The sequence below is a fragment of the Physeter macrocephalus genome, chromosome 4 (genome assembly GCF_002837175.3).
Source record: "Physeter macrocephalus isolate SW-GA chromosome 4, ASM283717v5, whole genome shotgun sequence".
Classification (NCBI taxonomy): Eukaryota; Metazoa; Chordata; class Mammalia; order Artiodactyla; family Physeteridae; genus Physeter; species Physeter macrocephalus.
The window spans coordinates 53,906,425-53,921,090 of record NC_041217.1 but is presented as its reverse complement, the minus strand read 5'-3'; the positions used below and the strand labels follow the sequence as shown (position 1 = coordinate 53,921,090).

The window sequence follows — 14,666 nt, the reverse complement described above, 5'->3', positions numbered from 1 at the left end:
GAGAGGCCACAGCAGTGAGAGGCCCGCGTACCGCAAAAAAAAACAAACAAACAAAAAAAAAAAAAACACGTGCTTGAGAAGTGCTAGCGCTGCTGAGGTGGAATCGTCTCCATTTCCACCTGCTTACATCTCCTGCCCTAAACACTCCTAGCAAACACAGGTTCTCCCAACGTGAGTCCCAGCAGGGCCTTTGTTTCGGAAGGCCTGAAGCTAACGGCAAGCTCTGGGAGCTCAAACTCCTGGAAACTTTCCCAGGAAAATTTGGGATGCAGAGACGTGGGGTATGAAACAGATGGCTTTGTTTTCTGTGGTCTGGACAGAGAAAGGTCAGTTAGCTCTGCAGGAGCGAGCACTGTGCCAGCGGGACCCGGACCACAAGATAGTTGTCCTCGCTTCTATAGCCTAACACTCCCCTGTCTCAGACGCCTGCTGACCATGCCACCAGGTACAGGTGGGGCGGCACCAGCCGAGCCCTAGGATTAGAAGATTACATCAGCGCTCAGTTCCAGCAAGGCTGAGTCCAGTGACATCAACCCTGTATACGCAAGGTGACACGTTTGTAAGCAGAGGCATGAAGTGGGAGAGTGAGATCACCAAGGGCGACCCTTGCCATTACCCAGATAACTGGGCCAGAAGTGGGGTATATACTGAACAAAACAGAACAGATTTTGCCTCTTCTCTTGATGGATGTTGGCTTCATTCTAGTATATAGATTTTACTAGGTGACTGTTTCAAGATTGCTTTTTATTATAAGAACCAAGTTTTATCCAGATATTTTGAGATAAAAATTTTATGACATAAATGCATCCTAGGAAAAGCCTGGTTTCCGTATTAGGAAAGTAAATTATGTATCCAAGGACATTGGATAATTACACCTCAAATATTTGTATGCTATTATAGTGACTCTGAGGGAACCAGATTCTCTTTCCTTCACTGTGCATGGGCAGATCCTATCATCAGTATGTCAAGGCTACTGCAATGTTAGTGCAACCTTGATGTCAGACAGGACTACCCCTTAGAAGCCCCCCAAAACGATGGCCTGTGGAAATCCAAAGCATTCTCCCCAGGATTTCTACAAATCCTTTGCCTCCTAATGTTCTCCTCTCTCTGACTTTCACGAACTTCCTCCCACATAAAGCATGAAACGTTCTGAAATATGTAGACTTTCGTGGAAATTTTGGAGCAGGAACTGGATAACAGGCTCACAAACCGCAAATGAAAAATACAAATGACTTCCCAGAGAACGCTCAGTGTCAAGGTGTCCACCTCTGTGGAGCCTCTGTGGCCTTCCCCAACTCTCTCACTCTTCCTAGCTCTTTCCAACCCTGCCACTCTCTTCTCTGCTCTCTACTTCTCTTTTCTCTTCCTCTTACGAACTAAAAAAAAGACAATTCCTCCCTCTTGTTCATAGCAAAGTTTTCCCCTTTCCACTGATACCTCACCACCTGTAGATACCTGACTCGAGGATCTTACCCAACCTCAATCCGCTTGGAATTTTCCTACAGAGAGATATCTCCACCTAAGAGAAAACCTTTTCACCACCCTACATTAAGTCCGTTTCTGTTGTTACAATGTAGACCTTTGCAGGATGACTACCCTGTGAGATCACAGGTGGTGGGTGGGTGAGTGAGGAAGAAGGAGGAATACTCCTGAATCAGCATCATCAGAATCATCACCTTTATCACTGTCATCATCACTGACTCTTGTCATTTTATGCCATGCTGTAATATAAGGGTATTATAGGCATGATCTCATTTCAGCCTCACAACAAGCCTATGAGGTAGATAGAAACAGTATCCCATTTCATTGATGAGGACACTGATGCGTACTTTGCTGTGGAAGGATCTATGGCTGGCAGAGGCAGCAGGCTACACCAGGAAAGGCTTGTGAACTAACCCTGCCTGTGGATCGATTGAGAATTTGACTTACCCTCCCAGGTGGAAAACCAGGTACAACCAGGGCAGGGTAGAGCGGGCTGGAAGGTTTGAACCAGGCAGAGGTATGGGTTTGCTTGGGTTTTGTTTCAGTTTGTTTGTTTGTTTTTATGAGAGAAGAAGCTCTCATAGTGTTCTTGGGGCAAAACAAGATATACAATTAGATGCTGAGTTGGGAAATAAGAAGGCCCTGACCCCGTGGAGACAGGGAGCTGGTAGGAAAGGGACCAAGACAAAGCTGCACTGAGTTTCTGGGAATAGAATACAGTTTTCTTAAACCAGGGTGTGCAAAGGAGCCAGGTCTGTGTGCTTCTTAATCACATGAGTCTGTTAGTGTAGGGTCAGGGACCTGTGGTTTGTTAACATAATTTTGTATAGTTTTTGAGTTATTTGTGTGGCTTTTTCATTTCAATTTTTCTTTTGCTGTCTTTGTAATACTCTTTGAGATGATGCCAGCCTACTTTATTTGTTATAAGGAAGATATAAAAAGGGGGGATTTTTAAATAAATTTTTTATACAATTGTAAAGGCTACTTTCCATTTATCGTTATTGCAAGATATTGGTTATATTCCCCGTTTTGTACAATACGTCCTTGAGCTTATCTTACACCCGATAGTTTGTGCCTCATACTTCCCCACCCCTATATTGCCCCCTCCCCCCTCCACTACTAACCACTAGTTTGTTCTCTATATCTGTGAGTCTGTTTCTTTTTTGTTGCATTCACTAGTTGGTTGTATTTTTTAGACTCCACATATAAGTGATATTATGCAGTATTTGTCTTTCTCTATCTGACTTATTTCATTTAGCGTAATGCCCTCCAAGTCCATCCATGTTGCTCCAAATGGCAAAATTTTGTTCTTTTTTACGACTAATATATATATATATATATATATCTCACATCTTTATCCATTCATCTGTTGATGGACACTCAGGTTGCTTCCATATCTTGGCTATTGTAAATAATGCTGCTATTGGGATGCATGTATCTTTTCAAATTAGTGGGATTTTTTTTGGATATATACCCAGGAGTGAAATTGATGGGTCATATGGTAGTTCAATTTTTAGTTTTTTGAGAAACCTCCATGCTGTTTTTCACAGTGGCTGCTCCAATTTGCATGGGGGGGGGATTTTTTTATAGTCACTAGGACAGAATTTTAAATGGAAACAGTGTAACTTATAGCCACGTAAGGTAATGGCAAAGGGAATCCAGAGAGAATTTCCAAAGGAAAAGAGAAATTCAGAGGGAAAGGGTATGAGTCACTGATGCAACCACTCTCCTCCACCCTCTGCCCTGAGCTCTCCACTCATAACTTTAAGGTCAAAACAACCAAATACAATGAGTGGACCTTGTCAGTTTAAACAAATCTACTGTAAAAGGAGAAATTTGAATATGGACTTGGTATTAGATGGCACTAAGGAATTCTTGTGAATTTTATTTGGTGTGACAGTGGCATTACTATTTTCCAAAATAATTAATTTGAGGTGCATACAGAAGAATTTAAGTGTGAAACACAATGTCTGGAATTTACTTTTAAATATCCAGGAAAAAGAAAAAAGGGAGGATGGGAGATGAAACAAGTCTGGCAAAATGTCAGTGAGGGTTAAAGCTGGGGCGGTAGACACATGGGGATTGTTATGTTCCCTATCGTTATGCATATTTGGAAATTTTCAAAGAAAAAATATGGAGAGGCTATAGCATAAAGAGAGTTTGTCACTGTGGCCCCTAGTGCAGTGTGACGGAGAAAATAGTCACACTTATCCATGTGATTTGAACAGAAGTTTGAAACCACCTACCTCAACTATCAGCCATTTCAGGAGCAAGTGCCTGAGTGACTGACCTAGGTTTCCACCTAATCCAGCACAGTGTGCAGCCCAGAGGAAATGCCAAGAGGTAAGATGTCAGATGAGGAGGGTGTGCCCCTCCATTTACCACAGAAGGACCACAGACTGTGGAGGCCAAGCCAGCCTATTTGTGTGTACTTCCAGAAACCTAGAGAATGACTTCCTCACGGCACTTGGAGTTTCTAAACCACAAAATCAAAATCATTACCATAAAGTCAGGTTACTTTCTCTTGGTGTCTCAGTTTCCACACCTAAGGAAAAAAAAAATGTGAAATAACAGTTAAGATGGGGACAACCAAATTTGTTCCATTTCAAGGACAGCTGTGAGGTTCTCAGAGATAGCCAGCTGGACAATAATTTCAAACCACCCAGCTCCTTGTTGGCCTTTGGCACCAAAGACTTTGCTGTAGATGTTAAGTGGAGGACTGCAGCAGTTTGCTGTGTGGTTCTGTCAGAAACCCCTGAAGCAGCTGGGCAGAAAATTCAGGTGATTCAGACAAACGGGCCGAGACCTAGATGGCTAGGAGAAGCAGCTTCGTTCCAACCTCTGCTTTGTAGAAAGAGACTTGGCCCAGGGCTGCATATATTTTGGCAAATGTTTTATTTAAGGAAACCCAAAACATTTGCTTCAGTCAACAAATTCCTTTTTAAACACTCAATAGCCTAGCAGCTTCAAAAGAAGATATTTGGATGGGTGGTTAATGTTGTTTCTGAAAAGAAACAAGGGCTGAAATCTCTGTGGTTTAGACACTGGCCAGTAAAATTTTAGGGCCAGGTACGTTTTGGAGACTTTCCCACCCTGTGGAGGTGAGGAGAGGTGACGGAACGTTGGGAGAGGTTGTCTCGGTAAGGCTTTCTTTTGCCCAGGGGAGTCGGGTTCTCCCCACCCTCAGGAGCGGCCCCAGCTCTGCACGTTGCTCTGTTGCCTGCACACCATCTTCAGACCAGACAGCCCACCGCGGGGCTCAGGGAGGTGGAGATGGATGCTTGTTCCCCAACCGCCACCTCTCTACGACTCCAGCCCCCAGCCCTCATATTAACTGATCTCACCCCTCCCAGGCCACAGAGTCTAGAACCCAGATTGCATCAGAGAAATTGTCTCACCCAGAAACTGGAACTGGGACAGAGGTTCTTGTCAGGTATGTGTGGGTACAGGACCTGGAAAGTCATGTCGATTCAAGGGTGAGGGCACTGTCTTTCCTAAGCTTTACATATATATAAATGTGGAAATATCTATCTCTTCAATGTACTCAAAACCCTTTCAGGCAAGGGTCCCATCCATTCTCATGGATAGGACAGACTAAGATTTTTCAATGAACACGTGAAGCAATTTCTCAAGGTCATACAATAACTCTCCAGAAAATCGAACTGGAATTTGGGTTCCTCAAATCCAAGGTCAACTTATGCCCTATGAATGAGAACAGCTATCTTTCTTGGAATGCCACACACCCATACCTTCAATTACCCAGATAACCTGAATTAAAATGTCTGACAGTGCTGTGTGCGAAGCAGCACTGTAACCTGAAAAATTTAAGGTGATTATCAAAACAGCTAGTATTCAGCAGAAAATTACCAGCCCCTGAAATCACTGTACGTGGCAGACCTTCCAAATTATGTACATTTTAGGTTATGAATGTTATCTTCAGCTCTATTTTTAGCTTCACCCTCCTACAAAAGCATTTGTAAGAACAGAGAAAATCTCTGCGACAGAATCTAGTAAGTGTGAAGTGCTTACCCGGTATCTCTGAGGCAGAAACACTACAGTTTCTCAGATTGCACTTTTTTTTATTTTTGGAAGGTAATACAAATAGATTTTTTAATTTTTACTTCATAGTAGGCTACTTAACACTTTGTAATTGGAACATTCCTCAAGGTCTGTATATGAAATCATTAACACGTAGTGTTTTTCAGGCATAAAATTGTTGAGAAGTCTGAAGAAATAGGATTTGGTTTCCCTTGCCATCCAAATTTTAAAACTGCAGAATGGTGTTCACAACAGAGTATCAAGCTGGTGGCTTAGCTTCTCTAAGGAGTACATCTCATTAGTATCTCCCTGCAGTGGACAAATCACCTAGAGTCTCTCTAAGCCCCACATGACCCAGGCTGAATGCATCACCTTCCACTCCAGCAGCTTCGGCACAGAATGGGTGGAGATAATCTGTCTAAGGAGTCAAGATTCAGGGAAATGAAAACCGCAACTAGGAAGTTAACGGAGGAACAGAAAGGGGTTGGGGGGTTCCTCTGGGATATTTGCCCCAGTGGGCCCTGAGAACTGTGGCTCTTCCACCACCGTGCACCTTTCTGAAGGCCAGAGCTGCTTCCCCAGACCCGCAAGTCCCCACGGGCACCGGTCTAGGATGACATCTTTATGCTGCATTTTGAGGATTTATTTCCTTGGAGGTTATAAAGGGAGCCACACTCAGTAGCACAGGGGTGAACACACTCCGTGAGTTTCTCCGAGCTGCCAGATGGCACTGTCACCATCATTTCTAACTCCTGGGCCACCCGCATGGGTCTAAGTAGGGAAGCCAGGGCCCTGATGAGGCCATAGCTCCACCACCACCCCTGCCACCGCTGACAAGGGGCATCAGAGAAACTGATCATCAGAGAAACTGACCCCAGCAGTGGGTCAGAGGGGCCGCCCCGGCCCCAAGGTACAGCCCAGGACCCCAGACCCGCGGACGCCACAGTGGACAGGCAAAGGGTTTGTTTCCAAGCCCTGGCTCTGCTACTTGCCGGGGCCAACTTTCCTCCCTTTTCTGTGCCTCATTTTCTTCATTTGTGAGACAGAGATTATTATAGTATCATCTTCAAAAGTGTGGGAATCAAATGGGAAGCACGAAAGTACTTTGCTAGGTGCAATAAAATGTGAGATACTATTATGAATTCGTGGGGAAACTGAGGTTCACTGTAATATAGTCACACCCAGCACATGATCCTGTACGTAGGAAATACTTAATGAATATCTGAGGACAAGGAGGATGATTCTGATTATTTCAGAGTATGCTGATCTCCACCCTCCCCACCCACACAAGCAGCAGACCAGGGGATGAAAGAGAACACAGGTCAGGAAGCACAGGGGAGGCGGCACGTCCTCTGACCTCTCCTGGGGGCTGGAGATTCCCGGGAGTGGTCTTTGGAGGTACGTGGGAGCAAGAAGACCACGTGTCATCCTGCTATAGGTATCGATGCTTTCTTTCCTTTAAAAAAACAAAAAAGTAAAAATTTAATCAAGCTTTAGTTTCCAGGCAACCGTGTTCTATTGAGTCCCATGTTTTGGCAGTTCTTTGATGCATGAGTCATATTTATGGTGAACTGCAGCAACTCCATGCACAGGAACACAGCTTAGACCCAAACTGAGAACTTAGTTGGGTTTCTTAACCTCTTCTGTGCCACGGACTCATTTGGCAGTCTGGTGAAGTTTGTGGACCTCTCAAGAATAATGTTTCTAGATGCATTTAAAGTAAAATATCAGTACATAGGCTTATAAAGGAAACAAATCAAATATTTTAAAAATTTGTGAGAAATAATCTATTTGCTTCATTATCAGCATATTTAATAGCAAGATAGAGCAGCAGGTCTACTATAACTATCAAACTTGTGAAAGTGATGGGTGCAAACAGTAATTCTGGATATCCAAAACAGCCGATGTGATATAGAGCATCTGTGGGTTCTGCTGGTGACAGAGTCACAGGGACTGCTGGAGCTGCTGTGGTTTGTTGCCTGCATTTATAATGGAGGGAAGTGCTGGATTTTAGTTGGAGGTTAGTAACTTCCTAAATCCATGCACCTCCTGAAACGTTTTCATAATCCCCCGGTTAGGAATCCCTTCTAAGGAAGCAAGCAATTCCAGATTCTCAATAACTTAGGATTTCCCTCCCAACACGGCAGGACCAACTCATATATTATTTATTCACTGAGTCATGAGGAGCTTCTTTTTTTTTTTTAAAGAAGATGTTGGGAGTAGTTTATTAATTAATTAATTTTTTTTTTTTTTTTGCTGTGTTGGGTCTTCGTTTCTGTGCGAGGGCTTCGTCTAGTTGTGGCAAGTGGGGGCCAGTCTTCATCGCGGTGCGCGGGCCTCTCACTGTCGCGGCCTCTCTTGTTGCGGAGCACAGGCTCCAGACGCGCAGGCTCAGTAGTTGTGGCTCACGGGCCCAGTTGCTCCGCAGCATGTGGGATCTTCCCAGACCAGGGCTCGAACCCGTGTCCCCTGCATTGGCGGGCGGATTCTCAACCACTGAGCCACCAGGGAAGCCCTCTTTTTTAAATTTTTGTAATTTCTTTAAAAATTTTTTTTTAATTGAAGTCTAGTTGGTTGGCAATGTTGTATTTGTCTAGAAGCCTCTTCTAAGCAGAGCCTCAGGAAGCCACAGTGGTGGTGGAGTGTGGAGGCATCACGCTAATAATTAACGCAGAAGACACGAGGATGACAGTGGGAGAGGAGGAGGGGGCCGCCCAGGGAAAGACACGAGTCCAGACTCAAGAGCACCTGTAGCCCTCCCGAGGACCCGCCTCACTCTGATTCTAAGCAGGGCGCTCAGAGAGGCGCTGCCTCAGGCAGGGCAGAGCCCTTTCCTTCATGCCTACAGCCAATGCAGATCAACTGCTCCAACAATGCTTCCTTTTCGCTCAGATCTGCCTTTTCATCTCCCATCCCTTTGCCTCTCCTAATGCAGACATTCAACACCTGGGCCTGAGTGACAGCTGCTGCTGTCAGGCTGGGCTTCCTCAGGTGGCTTCTCCGAGGTACCTCCCTTTCTGCCTAGAGGAACCTGCTGGGACTCTCCATTATCACTGGTCTAAGGTCCACACCGCTTTCTGGCTTTTAGGGCCCTCCATAATCTCACCCCATTTTCCCAAACAAGTTTCTTTCTCATCAGTTCTCAGCAAGTGCCCGATCTCCTCCTGGTACACACACGCACACACGCGCGCACACACGCACACATGTGCACACGCACACATGCACACACACGTGCACAAGCACACGTGCACACACACGCACACACGTACACAGACCTTGTCATGCTCATTACTTTGCTGATGCTGTATTCATGCTCTGAACAATTCTCCTCCCACCACTCAGCCAAACCAAATCCTGCCCAGCCTACAAGACCCACCTAGAGATCCATTTCCCCAGCTGAGCAGCACGGCTATGAGGTAACTCACATGAGACAGGCTCTCAACCCTCACTGCCTGAGTTAACTAATAGCTTGGCACTGAAGTATTTCCCATTTCATGTATACTGTCTCTCCAGTAGGACTCTAAATGCCTTGAGGTTAGGGAATCATATTCTCCTATATTTTCCCTGGGCCTAATGCTGAGCATAGAAAATTCATGTCATTAGTCAAGTTACAAGGAGATGGGGAAATGTTTATTTCCTTAGACCTTTTTGGGAAAGTGCTGTATGTGTTTGGAAGAAATACTTTGACAAGCTCCTTGGGGCTAAGGGTGAGGCCTCCCAGGGCATTCTCAAGCAACACAAGGTGTTTGTTAAATTACTACCCATAAGATCAGAAGAGTAGTTTATGGAGCTTCTGAGAAAGAGGAAAAGCAAAGCGGGGATAGGGAATGAGACGGGGATACAGTACATTGTATTACAATGAGCCCCCTACTCCAAAACCTTCAGTAGAATTCTCTTAAAACTCACAAAATTGTTGGTACAGATGGATTTCCAGGGGAAAACAGTGAAGGGGCCAAGTTTTACATCAAGGATAATGTGACATTATATGAATGCAGCAGCCAGATGGACAGGGAAGGCTTGACTAGCATCTGGTTCGTATTCCAATAAATGATTGACCTATTGACCAGTGTGGACAGTTGTCACAGAAATGCTTGGGAAGGAACCCCAGCCCCAGATGTAGCTTTCTCCCCCCTCCTCCATCCCCTATTATCTATCAAGGACGTGTTAGCATGAAAGCCAAGTGGGGCTCTGTATGTAGGATGACAGTCACAAGTCTTCATTGGATAAAACTCACTTTGCTACTTTGAGTTGGGTCTGGTTCTTCATTCACCTCCAGATTAGGTAAATCATCCATTCAGTGAGCACACCTCTGACTACTGGCTTGGATCCAGGTTTTCAGCCCTGTGCATTCAGGGTCCAGGTGGAATTTTGCACTTACTGGTTCCATCATTTATAACTGTCCTCATTTGGGGAGGCATGAAGTCTCAGCTAGACTGAAAATGGGAGGTACAGACCTCTGCAGACCTCCATCTCACCAAAACTATAATCCAGGAAAAAATACAATAGGAAAAATAAGCATTTCATTGATAAGACATGACAGATGCTAGATAAGCACTCCACATACTCAGCTCAAGTTTGTTAATTAACACAGACTTTGTGCATTACATTAAGTAAAAGCATTGCAAAAGCAAGCAGGGTATGCATTACTCAGGGTTCTTTAGAGAAACAGAACCAATTAAATATCTATACAGTGATTTATTATAAGGAATTGGCCGATTGTGGAAACTGAAAAGTCTCAAGAGCTGCAGTCAGCAAACTGGAGACTCAGGATTGCTGAAGGTGTAAGTTCCAGCCCAAGACTGGGACGTTTGGAGACCTGGGAGAGCCCATGTTTCAGTTCGTGTCCAAAGACAGAAAAACCTTTGAGTCTCAGATGAAGACAGGCAGGCAGGAGGAGTCTCTGTTCACGCAGACTTTTGTTCTGTTCAGGCCTTCACTGGGTTGGACGGGGCTCACCCTCATGGAGGAGGGCAATCTGCTTCACTCCATCTACGGATTCAAATGTTCACCTCATCCAAAAACACCTTCACAGACACACCCAGATAATGTTTGGGTTTTCTTTGTTTGTTTACCCAGAATAATGTTCGACCAAATGTCTAGACATCTCACAGCCCAGTCAAGTTGACACATAAAATTAACCATCACTGGGTACAACAATGTATTCCAATTATGTGAAGTAAAAACACAGGCAAACAGATCTATTCTGTAAAGGGTCAGGAGAGGGGCTGCTGTGGAGGGGCTTCTGGTTAATGGCAATGTCTTACTTCCTGAGTTGAGGTTGGTTACACAGGTATCTCATGCTGTGAACATTCACTGAGCTATACACTTGGGATTTATACCCTTTTCTGAATGTGTGTTATGCTTCAACTCCACATATTTTAAAGAGGGGGTGAGTGGGAGTGGGTACTTGGTCTATTGGAAACATCCATTGAAATGTCCTAGGAGATAATCCTGTTATAAATTCCTTCTACGAAACACGTTTTCTTGGCTAGTATCTTTCAGCCTCTCAAGATTCCTGGATTGGGAACAGAATCCTACAGCTCCTGCTTTGATTCCCTTAAATTAAAGCCCAGTTCGGTTGAGGAACATCTCTTTTGCCTCACATGGAGCTCCTGACAGGAAGGATGGGGCACGCCCTGGCCACGGAACCCTCACACTACTGCCAAAAACAATGGACTCCAGTCTAATCAAAGTGAGGCCACAGCTGGAAAATCTTGACAAAACTGACTGCGTTGAGGTAACATCATGCAGTAAATTTTCTTCCATTTTTGTTCCTGTCCTACTCTCCCTGAGTCTCCTTCTGAACATTCTTGCTTTGAACTTTCTGAGCAGAAAGAAATTGATTTAAAACCTGATTCACATCTGGCTCTGGGGAAAAGCCACAGCACAAACAAGCTTTGGATGATTTTTTGAAGATATACTGTCCAAAGAAGTTTTTTTCCTCTTAATTCTTCCAAGTGCATATTCTTTGAGACTCAAATCCAGAGGCACCCAGGAAGATAAAAACTGACTGGTTAGGTTAACAAAGGCAGAGAGCCAATCTAAATTATTTAGCCTTCAAATTAAACTTCTGGCCTGAATCAGTGCCTTGTTAAAATTCTTCAAATTGAGCTTCTCCTTTCATTTGGTAGAATATATATTTAGGCGTCATGTCAATGACGTCTGACCTGGTATGGGGCTCTAGCTCAGCCACCCACTAGCTGACTGACATTTGGCATATTGTTTAACCTCTCTGAGGCTGTTTCCTCAAACTTGAGTGTCGTGGGATGGATTAAAAGTATATATACAAAGTGCCGAAACCACTGTAGTTACTCTGATGACTGATATATATTCATCATCATCGTCGTTATTTCAATATCCTGAGAAATTTGGTGTGGTTCTGGCCTAATGAAGTCAAGATAGTTGAGCTAAAATAAAGCATAAACTCCTTTATTCTTCAGGAAGTTTGTAACTTTCCATTCAACAGCACTTAAATAGAATCTAAACAAGGTTCAAATCATCAATAGGTCTTGAATCTACCAGATGAGAATATTTTTGATTAGGTATGCTTGTCTTCAATAAAATGGAATAAATGAAATCTATTTTAAAATATCTGTATTATGCCTGGCTTGATGCTTGTACTATATTTGATTGATCCTTTTGATGACATGAGTGGGTGGTAGGAAAGTAGTGCACTTAATTGTATTCTGATGAACATATGGATTTTAAAATCTTGATAATCATAATTCAAAATGACAAATATAATTCAAAAATACATAATGAATGTATTTTAGAATAACTATTAACAGTGAAGAAATCTTGGGGGTGGGGCATAACAATTTAACCTTCTTCCTAGCCTTAGAAAAATTAATTTCTTACATAGTAGGTTACAAAGTGTAGTAATAACAGTACCAAGGCTGATTTTAACAAGCATTTTGAAAATGTGATTACTGAAGAATGTAATGAGGTCTCTTTCTCTGCAGGAAGGAAAGTTTCTCCTCCTTAAATTATCATGTCAGATAAATCCAAGGTATAAGCTTAAAAGAAAATAATTATGTAATCCCTCCGCTTCATCTTATCTCCTTTTTAAGGAATATAAAGTATTAGTAATATACTAGAGAGAATTTTAATATGTGAGTCATAGCCTGTGAATCATAGTAACACATCAAAAGGTTCTGATTGGGAAAAACTGAATTATATTCCTATTCCCACACTAAAATAATAACTCCTCTCCCACAGGGGCTAAAAGAAATACATTGTTTTTCAGCAATGAACGTTAACTTCTTTCCTTTATTTCTTCCCAATTTGATTTTTATGGGAATCTGGTCTAGGATGGCTGGCTCCTTGAAGACTTACATTATTTACGGTCTTCTTCTATCCAGGATGTAATTCACACTGGCTCGCTCTCCCTCTTGAATTTCTTTCCCTCATTTGCTGTTATTTCTACAAAGATAACAAAATACTAACATGTAATTTTTTTTGAGCTTCAAAGCATTTTCATAATTATCTCATTTGATCATCTTAGCAACTTTATAGAATAAGTGATTCCCCATTTCTAAAGACCAGGAAACTTAGGCATGAGAGGTTAAATGACTTCCCAAGGCCAATGCCCCTTTATACCAAGTCAAGTAAATCAAGTCCCTCATCAGCTTGATGGACTACAGCCTGCACAACTGTCACAGCAGGAAGAGGGGGCAAGGGATGGTGAGTTGCTAACAGACACAGTAAGTGCACGGAGACTTTCTTTCATGGCAAAGAGCACAAAAAATTACAAAGACGGCTGCATAGCGCAGGAGACAAGAAGACAAGGCAGCACCCTCCCAGGCAGAGAGAGGAGCCGCCCACCTGTGCAGGTCCCCAGAGAGGGACAGCTGCGCTAAGTGAGGATTCCAGTGGACACGAGGAGCTCACCTCAGCTACTCTCATGGGGCGGGTGGGACAAGTTATACCTCTTCCATCCTGCCCTCCCAAAATAGACACACATGTCCGCCCCACCTCACCTGCCCATCCTGGAGCAGGACACATTCCTCTCTGTTCTCCAGCTGCAAATTACTAGTACAAAACAAACCCAGCAAAGTCTCCTGAGGCCAAGGAAAGTGAAAGTTCATTTCCCAGTCATAGCATCCTGCGGCAGGCCCCGGCTTCAAACCGGCTGTGGCTTCAAGGCCGCACACACACTAAGCATCTTGAGTTGATCAGCCATTCACTCAGACTCATCATCTATTGCCCATGAGTATATCTTGGAAGATATAGGTATGCAGTCAAAATCGTGAATAACAGTGCTCAGTGTGAAAGCACGCTTTGTTCAGCTCCCCTCTCCTTTTTGCTCTAATGGTCACCTCTGGGGCCCCTTCCCCAAACAAAGCTGCCGGTGCCTGTGTACAGGAGAGCAGAATGCTTCCTAGAAACTCTCTGGGTGGACAGAGGGGCCACACTGGTCTACAGAAGCCCTGGTCAGCTTGGCCTGGGCTCCCCAGGCCCTGGACCTCCTCCCCTCCTGTCTCACCACAGCCAGAGTCTGGCCCTTAACCGTGTCACTACCAACAGCTGCAGTCTGTCCATATCGCACTCAGACCGCCTTTCCTCTCTGCCCAGCTAACTCAGTCAATATCCCAATTCCAACAACCCTATGCCCCAATGAGACCTACCATCTTAAAACCTAGAGACCCACTCCCCCAGCTTCCTCATGTCCTCTCCTCTCTCCTTATCCACCTGCTTCTGTAACTAATCACAATGATCACTCACTTGCTCATGGCTTCCACTCCTTTGCCCCTCTCTTAATTTGAGGCCTATGATGAAACCATAACCATGGTTAATCTAACTCTCCACCTGCTCTGGGCCTGCGCCTCCCAATGGCTGGACAAAAACACACAATCAATGCCACTTAGCACAACCAAAAAAACCCAAAAAACAAAAAAAACCCCACACTCACACTCTCTAGTCACCCTTTAAATTCATGGTAAAGTCAGGTGAGACCCGAATGATGCCCTACAAACATACTATACCTACTAGTCTATTCCATCTCCCACTCCCAGATGATGATTTCATACCCTCTCTTTGTTCTCCAAACGTTCAACACCTCCTCCCCAACCTCCCTCTCAACAACCTTGCTTCCTACATCACCAAGAAAATAGAAGCCATCAGAAAAAGACCTCCTCCACACTCCC

The 14,666-nt window shown here is 44.0% G+C and overlaps 1 long non-coding RNA gene across 1 annotated transcript in view; it reads right to left on the bottom strand.

Annotated features, from left to right (window-relative positions):
* Nucleotides 1-3,411: 3,411 nt before the first annotated feature.
* Nucleotides 3,412-14,666, bottom strand: part of LOC114486158 (uncharacterized) — a 60,888-nt gene continuing 49,633 nt past the window's right edge. Inside the window, exons 2-5 of the long non-coding RNA XR_003679446.1 lie at nt 12,856-12,942; nt 9,755-10,000; nt 6,878-6,976; nt 3,412-4,027 (exon numbers count right to left, since the gene is read on the bottom strand). This is a non-coding gene — a long non-coding RNA (uncharacterized lncRNA). The remainder of the gene's footprint in view (nt 4,028-6,877; nt 6,977-9,754; nt 10,001-12,855; nt 12,943-14,666) is intronic.